Source organism: Lygodium microphyllum, chromosome 30 (genome assembly GCF_053477565.2).
Source record: "Lygodium microphyllum isolate KBCC chromosome 30, Lygodium_microphyllum_v1.1.10, whole genome shotgun sequence".
In the NCBI taxonomy this organism is placed as follows: Eukaryota; Viridiplantae; Streptophyta; class Polypodiopsida; order Schizaeales; family Lygodiaceae; genus Lygodium; species Lygodium microphyllum.
Genome location: NC_141164.1, coordinates 62,960,298 through 62,974,842, shown reverse-complemented (window position 1 = coordinate 62,974,842; position 14,545 = coordinate 62,960,298).

Genomic DNA, 14,545 nt, shown 5'->3' with positions numbered 1-14,545 from the left:
AGCACTTGGGAGTGAACCTACTTTGCGCAGGTCTACGAGAGCTAGGTATCCTGTGGATAGGCTGAAATATGATGGATTTACAGCCATTCACTATGCATATATGGTCAAAGTGATACAGGAACCAGAACCCACATCTTTTGAGCAAGCCATGGGAAAAGAAAAATGGGAGAAAGCCATGGATGAAGAAATGGATGCCTTGGAAGCAAATGCTACATGGGAGTTAGTACCTTTGCCTAAAGGTAAGAATGCAATTGGCTGTAAGTGGGTTTATAAGGTGAAGCACAATGCAGATGGTTCTGTGAACAGATACAAGGCAAGATTAGTAGTCAAGGGGTATGCACAAACATATGGCATTGACTATGAAGAAACATTCAGTCCAGTTGCAAGGATGGCAACTGTAAGAGCAGTCATTGCTATGGCTGCATCAAAGGGATGGTCTTTATATCAGATGGATGTAAAGAATGCCTTCTTGCATGGTGATTTGCAAGAAGAGGTCTATATGGAGCAGCCACCAGGTTATGTGCATGCTGTTCATCCTGAGTTTGTTTGCAGGTTGAAGAAAGCCTTGTATGGCTTGAAGCAAGCACCTAGAGCATGGTCTGACAAGATAGGACAGTATCTTGTCACTATTGGCTTTCAGATTTCCAAGGCAGATTTCTCACTTTATGTGAGAAAAACAGAGAAAGGTATTATGCTACTTGTCATTTATGTTGATGATTTGATTATGATAGGTGACAGTGATGAAGATATCTTTCATGTGAAAATGCTATTGAAGCAGAAGTTTGAGATGAAGGATTTGGGAGAGCTGCGTTATTTCTTGGGCATTGAGGTGATTAGATCACCAAGTGGGATACAGCTCTTGCAGAGGCAGTATGGATTGGACATGCTGTCCAAATATGGGATGACAGGCTGTAAGCCTATTTCAGTTCCTTTGGAGCAGAATGTGAAGCTGAGCACAGATGCAGGTGAGCTTCTAGAAGACCCTACTATGTACAGACGCATAGTAGGAAGTTTGATTTATATGACTATTACCAGGCCAGATTTGAGCTATGCTGTTGGATTGGTAAGTCAGTTTATGCAGGCTCCAAGGAAACCACATTTGGATGCGGCTAGACGCATACTCAGGTATGTGAAGTCCACATTGTAGTATGGACTATTTTATGAGACTGGGGTTCAGATATAGTTGCATGGATACACTGATGCTGATTGGGCTGGTAGTATTTTTGATAGACGATCTACCAGTGGATATGTGTTCTCCTTTGGGAGTGCTGCAGTCACTTGGAGCAGCAAGAAACAGCCTACAGTTGCCTTGTCGAGCACAGAGGCTGAGTACAGGGGTGTAGCAATGGCTGCATGTGAGGTAGCTTGGTTGCATAAGCTACTTTATGATATGCATCAATCTATAGATGGGCCAGTTGTCATTTATTGTGACAACATGAGTAGTATACACTTGGCAAATAACCCAGTCTATCATGCTAGAACAAAGCACATTGAGGTGCATTATCACTATGTGCGAGAGAGGGTTTTACTAGGTCTTATTGATCTAGCTTATGTCAGCACAGAGGATCAGGTAGCTGACATATTCACGAAGGCATTGGGCGCAAAGAAGCTGCGCAAGTTCAGAGACCTGCTTGGTGTGCAGGAATTGGGATTGAGCTCGAGGGGGAGTGTTGAGATATCGAGCTCCACTCGTGATATGCCAGGGTGACTGTTGTGTATTTATGTCACCGACTTGTTAGTTGCAAATGCGATTGGTACACCGCCCCTGAATAATAGCTACATGATAGCTATCCTTATCTACTCTAGTTCGTGGCTCAGTTAGTATGCCACCTTAGTTAGTTGAGTTTGGTTTGAGACCCATATCTAGGGTTCTTCTATTTCTTTGTACTTGAGTTCTTTTGGCTTACACAACTAAGAAGAGAAAAACTGTTTTCAGCCTCCACCCTTGTGTGTCTTCCCCCATTGTGCAAGCAAGAAAGCTTCAAGCGAGACTCCTTCCTTCTCTCCCACAATCTTGACAGGCCTGGGCCGGTATTAAAGAATATCTATAAAGATGCGCATTCCTATCCCAATGCTTGTGACCGCCTCGTAATCCAGCTGAAGGTGATAGGCATTGGCCAGGACATCTTCCTTGTATGCAATTCTTCAAAAAAAAAAGAGGAGAAAAAGAAAAAGAAAAAAGAAAAAAGCATGAGGTCTCACTTCACTCACTACACCTAGGGTTTACACCTAGCCCCTCCCCTACTTCACGCTTAGGGCACATCAAGGGCAGGACTTCTAGATCTGTCACCCTAAGTTTTGCACTGCACCTCCAACAACACACAAACTAGGTCCTCAAGTGTGGGACATTACCAAGGGCTTACCCAATGTTAGACCCATCTCCTAGTTCCATTACACATGCACTTACACTACACCATGAGACAGACACACCCCTTAGGGAGTGCACAACTTTCTCTTGTAAGCTATGATCATGACTCAGTGAATGGCTACCCAGCTAAAGAAGATCATCCAGGACATTCGCTAATGACCAAGAATTTTTCCATGAGTTGGACAGGACACTACTACAGCAGCTTCAGGAGCTTTTGCATACTCTGATTGGTTGGATGGATCAACATGCTTGATGTAGCCGACCATCTGCTTGTTGATGACTACCATGGCTGAACCAAATCAAGTAGAAGGAAAACTCAGTGATGGACCCACCATTGGCATAGATTTTGGAACCTCATATTCTCCAAATGTATGTTCAAACCCCTAGACTTGCGGATTGCTTATTGATTAAGTGCTTTCGGATCAGCACGGGATGTACGGCTCTCAACAACCGGTTGGCAATGAAAAGGATTAGAGATGCCCATGCAAAACCTTTATTAGCCGTCGTAGAAGGGGAGCTACAACTGTGTGAGAAATGCCGAGCATCTTCATGAAGTCTGAAGCACGTGGGAATCTCTCCCAGTCATCATTAATCAAATTCCATCACCTCTCATTCATAACAACACCTTTTGATTGTGGTCATCTACCCACCAGTTCCACTTAGCAACAACCCCAACTACCCCACTACTCTCCACCACAGCGCCATGGGACTGGCAATCAACTATAGGAGGGGGGTAATGTTTACCGTAGCACAGAGGAGAGGGAAAATGGAGTAGAGAAGCGAGAAAATGGAAAAAGGAGATAACTGAAAGGGCACAGGACAAAGGAAGGAAAAGGTGATCCGGATGGAAGTAAGACCCTGAAAAATTTGAATGACGACCTCTCCAGAAGGCCTCAATGTCACCTCGAGAAAAGAAAAGAGTAAAAGCGCACCATTAATTGTGAAAGCACTCTCGAATCCTTGTAAAAGAGTGCTAGGCTCACTCCTGTGCAAATTGTATGCACTAGTTGGGAATCGAATAAGTTAGAACGGTGGGAAATAGGAAAAGAGGGCCTAGGCTAATGGTCGGCCATGTAAAAAGTGGGGATGACCACCCAAAAAGTAGGGCATGCATATAAAGTTCAAAAGTGAATGAGAAGATCATTCTTGTGTGTGGCCAAAGCTTCTTCTTCTTCTTCTCTTGTTTCTTGCCTTCTTGCTTGTGCTTGAGTGAGGGATTGAGGGAGTGTGAGGGAGTGAGTGTGTGAGAGTGAGGGATCGTGGAGAAGAAGCTCCCCATCTTCTCTCTTCATCTTCTCTTCTTCTCTTCTCTTCTCTTTTCTCGCGTGGCTATGGAGGATGGAGCTTGACGGAGAGGGCTTGAGGTTGTTTGAGCTTGTTGCAAGGATCGTGGAGCTACCGAAGTGCAAGAGAGAGGAGGGAACTCGATCGAGCATCAAAGTAAGCTCACTACACCCATAAGATAGGCATTGCACGTCGGCTATGTGAGAGGTAGCCGTGGCCGCTCGGCTTGAAATGCTTGATCAATAAGCGGTTTGTAGGTCTCGGGGTAGAGCTTCGTAGCTCCCCTTCAATTACAATGGGCTAAAGCACGTGTGGAGACAAAGTATAAGACAATTGACAAAAAGGTGAAACCAATTGCTTTGCCACTTCCACCAGAGAGTGAGGGTATGTATGAAAAAGTGTCAAGGTAGCCAAGCTTACGGGATCCTAAAGATATAGGTCATCAGTTTACATCTGAAAGATTACAGGAATTGAAAGTTGGTGCAGAAGGGTTTCTTTTTCCTGCTGAGAGAGACTGTTTTATGCAGATGTTGGCTAGAAATGGGAAGGCATTTGCATTTCAACCAAGTGAAATAGGTTGTGTGGATCCAAATGTTGTCTCTCTTATGGTCATATTTACCGTGCCACATGTACCATGGAACTTGAGGCCTATTCCAGTGCCTAAAGCTTACTTGCTAGAGCTGATGGATTTGCTAAATGAAAAGATTCGCATGAAGATCTTGGAGCCTTCTTCAGCCCCGTACTTAAATCGTTGGTTTACTGTGCCCAAAAAGAATGGGGCTTTGAAATTTATTCAAGACATGCAACTGGTCAATAAAGTGACCATAAGAAATGTTGGTGTAGGTCCTGTGGTTGATGAATTTGCAGAGGCTTTTGCAGGCAGAGTGATCTATTCTTTGGGTGATCTTTACTCGGATTATGATCAGTTTTAGCATGCAACTGAAAGCATGGATATCACAACCATGAAGTCTCCCTTGGGGTTAGTACGGATGTGTACTCTCTTGCAAGGTGCAACAAATTCAGTGGCACACATGACAAATGCTATGAATAGGGTACTCAAGGATTTTATACCACAATTGACTATGCCCTTCTTAGATGATGTTCCAATCAAAGGGTGTGCAGTGGATGAAAAGAATGAAGAGAGGGATGCTCATGGATGCAGACAGTTTGTTACAGACCATATTGTGGATTGTGAGAGGATTTTGACGCGTCTAGAAGAGGTGCATTTAACTCTTTCTGGATAAAAGTCTGTCTTTGGAGTTGAAGAGGTTTTGATTGTTGGGCATATGTGTGGGCCTTATGGATGAAAGCCATCACCAGCAAAAATAGATGGGATTGATAGAATGTGAGATGTATGCACAAATTTATCAGAGGTGCGTAGATTCTGGGGTGCATGTGTGTTCTATTTGATATGGATTCTGGGGTGCATGTGTGCTCTTTATTAGCTTCTAAGGAAAGGTCAGAAATTTCATTGGAAAAGGAAGCATCAGAAAGCAAAGAAGAAATTGAAGCAATTCTTAAAATCTGCTCCTACGTTGAGAAAGGCTGACTATTCACATGGAAAGCCTATCATTATTACTGTTGATACAAGCCATTGGATGGGCAATTGGGCAAGATGATGAGGAAGGACAAAGATATGCAATACCATTTGGTGTAAAAGTATTGACTGAACGATATAGAAGATATCCACAGGTAAAAAGAGAATTATGGGGAATTGTGACAGCCCTTAAATGTGATAAGGAGTATTTTATGGGTGCTCATGTAGTCATTGAGACCGATTGTTTGCCGGTATTGGGTATGATTACTAGTTGTGGTACCCTAGACATTGCTATGCTGTGGTGGATTGCATACATCAAATCTTTGAACCCTAAATTTCAGCGTATTGCAGGAAGAGATAACCCACTGGGGCAGACATGTTATCTCGAGCACACTATGAGGATGAAGATGGGATGATGGATGAGAAGGAAGAAGATGGCTGAAAATGATATTGCAAGTGTGAATTTAACAATGCAAGGTGTTGTTACAACATTAACCGAAGCTTGGACAATAAAGAGAAGACACTTTAGATGTTTTGTATCTTGTGTAGAAGTATTTTTGGAAGACAAATATGTAGGAAAGTGGCTGAGAATTGGTCAATATCTCAATACATTAACAAAGAGAGATGAATGGTTAGATGAGGAGTTTAAGAAGATCAAGAGGAAAGCCTATGGATTTTTCTTAAAAGATGGATACTTATGGAAACATGCTAAAAAGAAACACGGTATGCCATTGTAAGTGATCCGGGTTTTTTACAACCCGGATTATTACCAAAAAATTTGGCCAAAGCCCCTATCAAGAGCTTACCATATCACTTTGGGTTTACTCTTCAAGCACTAGGTATGCTACATTGCTTCTCGATTATGATAACTCTAGCAAATGGGAGGAACAAGTTCTTAGAAGGCATGTCAATGTAAAGGATCAAAGGGATGGTTATATTAGTGAAGATGAAAATGGATTACACCTAGGAGTTGAGTGAATGCATAGATTTTTCAAAGGACTAGCCTCCAACTACACATGGGCCCCGTCTGCATCACTAAGATTTGGAATCTATCACCATCATTAGAGGACATCTCACCCTTGCACACAAGTCAATATCCACATCATGTTGTCATTTGGATCTTGCACAAAAGCTTACAAGCATGGACCCCTTTTGTCACATGCTTATATGTATTTATATACATATGGGGGACTAAAGTCAAAGCAGCTTTTGGAAGACGTTTTTTATAATCTCAATAACTCCCAAGAAAAAGTGAATTTCAAGAAAATTCTCGCAATTCTTGATCAGTTTCAACCTGATCTACAAAGTTGCAGAAGAAACTTTTTTCAAATTCCACACGGATTTGAAGTTACGAAGGCGCAGACTGCTGGCTACATGCAATTTTCTTCTCTCTTTCACCACACCAACTTTCCACTCTATCCTTCTTGTAAATATATTATAATAATGTGCTTTGGACACCCGCCTCTTGTAATCTAGCTCCATTTCTCTATGTTGTCTACCACCCTTGGCTTCTTGCATAATGACCAAGGTGGGGACTTGTCCCATCCACTATGCTCTATATTTTCAAAGATGCCATACATCATCTAGGATTATGTTAATCAAGAAAATTAGCTTAATCTAATCCCTCATGGAGGCTATATAAAGAGCCCATGGAGAATGAAGAAAGGGGGGAGGAAGGACAATGACAAGCCCATGAGAGCACTCTAGAATACCCTCATCTCTTTGAGGTGAGCTATGAGTAAGTTCTTTTATTATGTAGCATAATGGCAAGCTTCCTCTACCTCTTCTTCTATTATCTCCCTCTCCTCTCATCTTCTCATTCCATGTAGCATAATGGCAAGCTTCTTCTACCTCTTCTCCTCTTATCTCCCTCTCCTCTCATCTCTCTCTCTCTTATATTCCAATATGGTGTCTAGTACATATATTCTCTCTTATAAATTTGTGTCTTGGTTCTCTTGGTTCTCTTTGAGAAAAGGGATGTCCTAGCCCATCCTCCCTTTGGCTAGGTGGTGCCCCTCTTTAGTTCTCTTAGTGAGGATTGGAGGTTGGATGGGTAAGAGGTAACCCGTTCATCATTTCAGCCCTCAATAAGTTTTAGGTGATAGAGCTTCACAAGTAACTGTTATGCTAGAATTTCATGAAAGCTTATGGGCTGGTCATAGAGGTGTTTGGGGTACTTTTACAAAGATCAAAGAAAGATATTGGTGGCAGGGTATGTATAAGGATGTTGCTTACTTTTTACAAAGATCAAAGAAAGATATTGGTGGCAGGGTATGTATAAGGATGTTGCTTACTCTTCCAGCAGCGTCTTGTCATGTACTTTGGGGCTGAAAGATTAAGGGAGATTCTTGTATCACCAGAACCTATAATCTTCCCAATGCTAGACTACAATGCATCCTTCAATGTACATGTATTTATCCTATTCTAATAGTTTCTCATGAATCAGAACGAATTGTATGGACCTATCCGTCCACTTGCTATGCAAACTGTGCATATTGTAGCTAGCACAAAGCTTAGATTCCAAGGCATTATTAGAAGCATACTGGGGCCTAGACGTCTTGCTGAAATCAATGCATCTGTGAACCCATTCATCCTTCCCCTTATAAAATACAACCTAAGTCTAGACGTTTTTATCTTCATACTCTACTAAGGAAACATGGCATTTCCAAGTTTTTTTGGGCACAAAGAGGAGAAAGCTCTAGACTTTTTGGATGACTTAGAAATGGCCTTCCTAGTCATAGGCCGGGATGATGAAGCAACCAAAGTACGTGCCTTCTCTTTAGTTCTAAAAGGTGATGCTCGAGTGTGGTATCAAGCTCTCTCGGAGGCTACAAGGGTAATTGGGAGAATCTTAAGACCGCATTCATGCACAAGTACCAAGATACAGAGCCACCTGAAGATATTTGGAGACAACTCTTAGATCTTCGCCAAACTGTAGTAGGGGAATACCAAACCTATGAAGGCATGTTTATAAAATTGTGGGATAAATGGACAGCCTCTTTTGCCGAGGGAGAAAGAGTACCTGATTGCCTTAAGAAAGATTGTTTTCTAGCCGGACTCTATCCTCTACTAAGGGAGAAGGTCAAAGGAAAGTTTCGCACATCCTATGAAGAATCAGTCACTTATGCGAGGGAGAAAGATAGAAAATTGAAGTATCAAGCCCAGTTGAAGGGGGGAGTTGAGCCCATACAGGTTTTACCAACCATGCCAAGGCCTAGAGAAATAGCAGAGGCCCCACCTGAATCGAAGATACCACAGCAAGAGCTCCTACAACGCATTACTAATCAACTTGAACGCCTTTCGTTAAATTTAGTGCAAGGAGTACGACCCCCTCCCCTCATAAATGAAGGCAATCGAGGTCCAAGAAGACAAGAAAGAGAGTATGTTTGCTATAATTGTGGGGAGAGTGGCCATGGTATGTACTTTTGTCCTCATCCTAGGCGTTTTTCAGGAAATGGGTTCCAACCAAGAAGGAGGGGACAACAAGTGACACTACCTAGGGAAAGGTTTGTTCCACCGAATCCAGGGCTTCCACCACTGGTTCAAGTTCTCTAGCATCCTCGACCACTTGTAGAGGTGCCGCCCTTGCCTGTCTAGCCACCAGAGAATCATGATGTTAGGAGAATTACTTTAGATGAGAGTGATGTCAAAGGGAAGACCAAAGTAGTAGAGGTTGCGGTGAAGAAAGCTCGGAGAATTGAGAGAATGGATCCTACACCACCAAAGGAGGTTGAAAATATGGAAGAGGAGGTAGAGTCATCAATGGCTGCAAAGACACGCAACAGTAAAAAGAGGAGGGCTCGCTCATGCCGACACATTGAGCCAGATGATTTTTCCCTAGGTAAAGGTACTAGAGCTTATGATTTGCTTGCTGATGTGAGGAATCAAGGACCAAAAATTTCATGGCCCCAATTACTACATCTGTCTCCAATAGTGCGGCGACAATGGTCAAAGATAGTAAGCATTAGACCCATGAAGAATAGACATGTGAATGCAATCCAGGCTAGAAAGATGAAAGATATTGTGCCTCTAGTGGAAGCCGAAATCAATGGGCAGAGAGTGTCAAAGACATATGTGGATGGAGGTGCAGAGATTTGTGTCATGACGGAAAAGTTGATGCATTGTTTGGGATTAGAGGTAAATGAAACTACTAAATTTGGGGCCAAAATGGCTAACAATGTAGTAGTAAATTGTTTGGGAGTTATAAAGAAAGTCAAGGTAAAGGTGTGTGGAGTGCAATTGGAGCTTGACATGTATGTGATGCCAGTGAAGGGGGACGACTATCCGCTCATTCTTGGGCGACCATGGCTAATGGGAATGAAAGCCAGACAAGATTGGGAGACAGGGGCTTTAGAGCTAAGGCCACAAAAGGGACTGCATAAAAAATGGAAGAGCACTATCTACAACATGAAGGAGGGCCGACAGGAGGATCTTGTGTTAGAGACCACCGCTGATGAATGGAGTTGCAGCGAGGGTTGGTCATCTATGACAGAGGGAGAGTCTTCTAATGAGGAGGAAGAAAGCTCTCTAGAAGTGATGGGGATTACATTAAAAGGGCCTTCTAGTAGTGCAATTCCACAGCAGCTTCCAAAGGTCGAGAAGGAGGGGTTAGAAAAAATGTTGGCTAAGGATCTATCAGTTGAGGAGAAGGCAGCCTACATGGAAGTGGTGATAAAACACTATGCACTTTTTATTTCTGATTATGAACACATCACAGGTGTGACAGTAGTACAACATCACATTAATCTAAAAGAGGGAGCATGGTTAGTGGTGCAGCGCATTGAGATTCAGCAATCACACTCACTAAACAACCTCTTTGTATGGAGCTTCAGGGCCAAGGACATGCAGGCTTACCTATCCCATATGCACAGTGGTGCCTACTACAGTTTCCTACTTTCCTATAAAGCATTGTACTTGCTTCCTTTTCTTAACGCAATGATAGTACTCTTTTCTTTTCAGTAAAGTGTCAGTGTCATTGTCCACATACACAAGATTGTGTTTATGAGTCCAAGTCTCAATCTTGGAACCTAATTCACTTGTGTAACAAACAGTGTCTTTGTCTTCTCCATCATGAGTCCACCCTTCTCTTTCCATCCACCATAACCAACTGCCATGCTCTAGATCTCGCATCTTTCACATGGTATCAGAGCGCAGCCGAGCATGGCTTAGCATGTTTCAGGTCCTCTCTGTGTTCTCTCAGTTTCTCACAATCTCTATCCAGCTCAGCTCAAGTGTTTGATTTCATCTCCAACTCCATTTTCACTCTCTACCCCTTGGCAGCCATAGCCAACCTGCAACCTACCTCTGTTGGAGGAGCTGGATCTCCACCTACAGGGCATATCTTCACTTGCTTCCTTCTGAGAAATTGTCCCTCACTTCAAGGGGCTTCATCCCAACACCTCAATCCATAACATTGGTGACCTGTAACTCCAGCATTGTGAAAATTCGTCGTCGATGTCCAGACTGCGCTGCTGCTGATTCGTACGTCGAATTCTACCTGCACACGTCGCGATGCTGACAAAGATCATAGGGCTTTGATAGGCCTTGGAAAGAGCTACATTTCAATTAAAAAAAATTGGAAATGATCAACCATAGCTCCTGCAATCTGCAAAAAACTAGGCCCCTATCTGAAACCCTAAACTATCAGCCATAGCCAGTTTCATCAAAGCTCAAAAATCTCATCATTTTTTTCTCTCTTGCCACCTGGAGAAACCCGCTGCCACTCTGATCTACTGTTCCAGCACCAAATCAAGGAGGGGAAGGACCTGAGAAGATTGAAGAACGACCGAACGATCCCGAACAAAAAGAATCAAGCTCAACATCAACACTGACATAGTGTGTTTTCACACTGTCATTAACTGTGTCTCTTGACACATTGCAACCTGCTCTTCTACTGATAAAATCTCAGAATTCTGGTGTTGATTTGCTGCTGATCTTGCAACCTCAACATGGGAAAAGACTCTCCAAATGCTCGATTCAAAGGAGTCGGGTTCCACACTTGGCAAACCCGCATCAAGCTCATCCTGATGAAGAAGGGTCTTTGGGCCATCACAAATGGCAAAGAGAAGAAACCTCGAGATGGGGACCTTGCAGTTACTTGGCAGAAGAATGATGACAAGGCACAAGCCATCATCAAACTAGAATTAGACGACAGCTACATCCATCATGCAGATGCCTGTGACACGTCCCATGACACTTGGGATAAATTGGATACCCTATTTGGTGCACAGTCAAAGTCGTCTAAGTATGGTCTATTAATTGAATTTTTTCGACTTGATATGAAGCCTCATACATCCCTGGCATCCCATCTGAACTACATGGAAAGCTTGCTTACTCAACTTGCAGGAATAAAGCTAAAAATGGATGAAGATGTTTGTATTGGTGTCTTGTTAAAAAGTTTGCCTCTTGCTTATGATAATGTATCAACCACTCTAACCAACATGCCTGATCCTCAACTTGTTGATATTAAAGCCTCTCTACTAGAGGAAGAAAAGAAACTTAAAAGCAAAGAAGAGCCCAGCACTTCAAAGGATGAACAAATGTTATATGTAAACAACAGATACAAAGGTAAAAAGGAACCGCTCTTCTGTGACTTCTGCAAAAGGACCGGACATACTGAGAAGTTCTGTCATGCTAGGAAGAGGTCCCAAAAGGCCTATCTTGCAACTGTGAAAGAAGAAGAAGACCATGGACCAAAAGATGAAGAAGAAGATGAAGATGAAGACCACCAGGATCGGAAGGACAAGACTCATCAGTCCTTCTACTCTCATTACTCTGATAGATTGTTTTAAAAGCCTTGTATTTCCTTGCCCTAATGCTTCCTGCCATAAGCTTTGTAAACTCCTCATGTAACTTGGCATTACAGTCCCTGTACACTTTATGAGGCCCTGTTACAGCCTCTGGATGTCCATCATGTTTTGGTGCCCACACTTAGCCTTTTCTGCGACAGCCTCTGGTGTCTACCATGTTTGTGGTGTGCCCACACTTTGCAGGTGGTTCTCATTACAGCCTCTACACACTTTGTGCCTTTCTAGTTGTGATTGAGGAGGGGCGTTGAGATTCAGCAATCACACTCACTAAACAATCTCTTTGTATGGAGCTTCAGGGCCAAGGACATGCAGGCTTACCTATCCCATATGCACAGTGGTGCCTACTACAGTTTCCTACTTTCCTATAAAGCATTGTACTTGCTTCCTTTTCTTAACGCAAAGATAGTACTCTTTTCTTTTCAGTAAAGTGTCAGTGTCATTGTCCACATACACAAGATTGTGTTTATGAGTCCAAGTCTCAATCTTGGAACCTAATTCACTTGTGTAACAAACAGTGTCTTTGTCTTCTCCATCATGAGTCCACCCTTCTCTTTCCATCCACCATAACCAACTGCCATGCTCTAGATCTCGCATCTTTCATAGCGACTACGGCGATTGGGAGTAGTTCAACAAAATGCTCTACTCATTGAGGTGCAACGACTTTTAAAGGCAGGCTTCATCTATCCAATAGGGGACTCAGAGTGGGTTTCACCTGTGGTGGTGACACCCAAGAAGAATGAAAAATGGAGGATTTGTGTGGATTACAAGCCGCTAAATGCTGCAACTAAGAGAGATCACTTTCCTCTTCCCTTTCAGGATGAAATACTTAACGAGGTGGCCGGGCATGAGAGATACACTGTTTGTGATGGGTATTCAGGTTATTTCCAGATCCGAATAGCTGAGGAGGATCAATAGAAGACTACCTTCATTACACCTTGGGGTTGTTTTGCTTACAGAGTAATGCCATTTGGATTAACAAATGCCCCAGCTACCTTCCAGGGATTCATGAATTATGTTTTCAAACCATATTTTGGGAAATCCATCAGGATCTTTATTGATGATTTTTGTATTTATAGTTCTAAGGCTTTACATCTGGGGAAGGTGGATGAAGCTTTCAACTGACTCGCACAAATGGGGGGGGCAATTAAACCATGAGAAGTGTCGCATTGGCGAAAGCAGTGTAACTTTGTTAGGGCATGTAGTAAGTGAGAGGGGCATTGAAGCAGATCTAAACAAAGTTAAGGCCCTATTGGTGGTGCCATCACCATCTTCTGTGAAGCAACTAACCTCTTTCATTCAGAAGGTGCGATATATGGGGTGGTTCATTCATCTTCTCTCCCAATTAATATTTCCACTGCAACAGTTAACCCACTCTGAGGAGCTCCTGTGGAGTGACGACAGTGAAAGGTGCTTTCACAAGGTGAAGAAGGCTCTTAGCACCCTTCCTATAATTTTACAGCCGTGTTGGGATCAAGAGTTTTTTGTGAATCCGAGTTTTGGGGAAGATGCTCTAGGGGCAGCACTAATACAAAAGGATGCTAAAACTGGCCTAATGAGACCGATTTACTTTTCTAGTAGAGTAATGACAACATTAGAACGAGGGTACAAGATGGTCGAGGTGATGGTTTTGTCTCTAATGTTTGCTGTAAGAAAGTTTCGTCCTTATCTTCTCCCTAGGCCATTCACAGTGATCACGACATAAGAGCATTTTCCCTATGCCTTACAGCACATGGATGTTTCAGCTAGAATCGCTAAGTGGGTGATACAACTCTAAGAGTTTGACTACACCTTCAAGGTGGAGGATTCTACTCGAGCTTGCCTAGCTGATTTGTTGACCCATAGATGCCATCAAAAGAAGGAAAAGGAGAAGGGAAAGGTAAAAGAGGAGACACCTCCTCTTGAGGAGCCGCCGTGGGTGGAGGATGCCCATGCCCTCTACTTCGATGGGGCCTACAAGCGTATTAAAGACAAAGCGGCAGCAGGAATAGTGGTGTTCAGTCCCGAAGGTGACAAACTTTATGGAGAAGGTATCAGCTTGGAGGATGTCCCCATTCTAATAATGAAGCAGAATATCAAGCCTTGCTTTTAGGTTTGAGGTGGTGTCTTTCACATGGTGTCACTCGGCTTAATGTTTTTGGGGATTCTATGCTAATTGTTAAGAAAATGAAAGGAATCTGGGCTTGTAAAAATGATAACTTGGCAGTGAAAATGAGGGAAGCTAAAACTCTCATGAGAAAGCTACAGAAAGCCCAAATCTATTTTGTGCCAAGGCGCACAAATGGCGACGCAGATGCTCTAGTAGCTGAAAAATTGAAAGATGTAATGGTGGGCATCATTATAGTAAAGCTTCCCTCGTTTCAAGGTAAGTTTCAACTATAAGATGTGCTTTATTTTCTTGAGCAAGGTGAGGCACCTACACATATGAGTAAAAGTGAGAAAAGGTGGCTAGCTACTAAGGCCACTAAATACCGCTTGATAAATGATGTGTTGTATTGCAAAGGAAAGGATGCAGTGCTTAGAAGGATGCCAACAGCAAAGGAGATTATA